We start from the raw sequence: 2,173 nt of genomic DNA, 5'->3' as shown, positions 1-2,173 counted from the left end.
TAGGGTACATGTGCACAACATGCAGGTTTGTTACATATGTATACATGTGCCATGTTGGTGTGCTGCACCCATTAACTCATCATTTACATTAGGTATTTCTCCTAATGCTATCCCTCCCCCTCCCCCGACCTTACTTTACTCTTAACTGATGTGTAGCATCCCTCAGTGGGACTGCAATTGCAGTGTCTCTAGCTGTTCCCTCTATTTGTGAACATTTTACTGGATGCACATTTTTGGTATTACAAACAATGCTGTGACAAAAATACTTATATATGGGGTTTTTCTACTCAGGTGCTTTTATTTTCCTGGGCTAGATATATTGAAAACTAGAAATATTAGGTGAAAGGCTAAATAATTTTAAATTTGATACTGCTAAATTCCCTCCCCAAAACTATACCCTTTTGTAGTTTCCTCGAGCTCACACTTCACCATCTATGCTTTCTTTGTCCACCAACTGACAAATGGATAAGGCAAGAATTTTCCCAAAACTACCCTGACCGCCTCAAGCTTAAAGCCATATCAAAGATGTTTTGACATTTTTGTGGAAATTTGTTCTGCCTTTTCCTCTTTCAGTTCAGTTCTAGTTACCTTCTGTTTTCTAGGAACCCTCATAATTTTTATCTCTATGCCTTCTTATTTTCTAGCACTATTATGGATTGCCTTAAAAGTATGTTTGGGCCAGGTATGGCTAATACCTGTAATCCCAACACTTTGGGAGGCCAAGGTGGGCGGATTGCTTGAGTCCAGGAATTCAAGAACAGCCTGGGCAACATAATGAAACTCTGTCTCTATAAAAAATAGAAAAATTAGCTGGGCATGGTGGTGTATATCTGTAGTCCCAGCTACTCAGGAGTCTGAGGCAGGAGGATCAGTTGAGCCCAGGAGGTGGAGGCTGCAGTTAGCCATGATTGAGCCACTGCACTGTAGCCTGGGTGACAAAATGAGACCCTGTCTCAAAAAATAATAATAAAAGTATATTTGTATGATGTTACCATTGGGGGAAGCTGTGTAAAGGGGTACATGGAACTCATTGAATAATTTTTGATCCTTCTTGTGAGTTGGTGATTCTTTCGAAATTAAAAGGTTTTTTTTTTTTTAAGCATATTTGTGCCTTGTAGGGATTTGGACCAAGGGGAAGTCTGGAGCGAGTGCCCAGTTCATCATTTTGATTCCATCCTGACTATATTGGTTTGACTCATTACAAAAATAATATTGTTGAAATAAAATTTCATGTACCCTTTTAAAAAAGAATGAGGCAAATATATACAGACATGGAAGGACGTTTATACAAATAATTTGATTTTTTATATTTGCCTTTTTTAACAAGGAATTTGAAAAATTCCTTTCTAATTTGAAAAACAGTATCAGAATTGGGGTGAGTTACAAAGATGTTTCAATAAAAAGATGCTCATAAATGAATTGGAATAAACCGATAGCAATTATGAATTTAATTCTTCTAAAGATACTAGTTTGTGTCCAGTTTTTGTGTTTCCTGTAAAACTTCTTCTTAATGGTGATAATCAGGTAAAGCTGTGTTGATGAAGCATTGTTTAACCTTATGTAGGAGTATACAAAATGATCATCAGTTGCAGCACCAGTGTTTTCAGGGATCCAAGGGATTCAGGGCCACAAGTTGGTAGAGCATCCTCCTTTCCAGTCGGGGCCACAGTGGGCCACTTGTTGTGGTAAAGATACTTAATATTAGGCATTATTTTCAAGCATTTTTTGTTGTTATCAAATACCAGTAGCACCCACTTAATACTTTTTATGAGTTTTGGAGAAATTCCATTTTATTATTCCTTCTTGTCACGCAGGGCCTTGGTAAAGTTAAGCTTTCCAGCAGGAACTGTGCTTCTCCATGTAATTTATGACCTCTGCTCTGCTGTCGTAAGCTTAGAACAAGTCTCAGCTGTGAGCTGATGTGCTGTGCCATGGTTAACTGGCTACCCCCAGAGAGGATGTCCAGATGAGATTTGAAGGGAGGGTCCCTGACAGTGCCCCAGCTCCATGCAACCTGAGATGTGCTCTGCTCTTGCACTTCCTATATAAACTGGGAAACTTGCTGGTAAATAATTCTATAACCCACTCTTTTCCTTAGGCTTTTTGGAAAGGATGTAAACAACGGAAGGTGTATATGCACAGGCGGCAAACATTCATTGATAACACTGATTCT

General features: G+C 38.8%; 1 protein-coding gene across 4 annotated transcripts in view; it reads left to right on the top strand.

Annotated features, from left to right (window-relative positions):
* The window catches only part of IQGAP2 (IQ motif containing GTPase activating protein 2), a 331,348-nt gene that overhangs the window by 272,980 nt on the left and 56,195 nt on the right, over positions 1-2,173 (top strand). The window lies entirely within an intron of this gene.

This window comes from Mandrillus leucophaeus, unplaced genomic scaffold (genome assembly GCF_000951045.1).
Source record: "Mandrillus leucophaeus isolate KB7577 unplaced genomic scaffold, Mleu.le_1.0 Scaffold114, whole genome shotgun sequence".
In the NCBI taxonomy this organism is placed as follows: domain Eukaryota; kingdom Metazoa; phylum Chordata; class Mammalia; order Primates; family Cercopithecidae; genus Mandrillus; species Mandrillus leucophaeus.
Note: the sequence above shows the minus strand (reverse complement) of the source record. Positions and strands in the feature narration are given on the sequence as shown.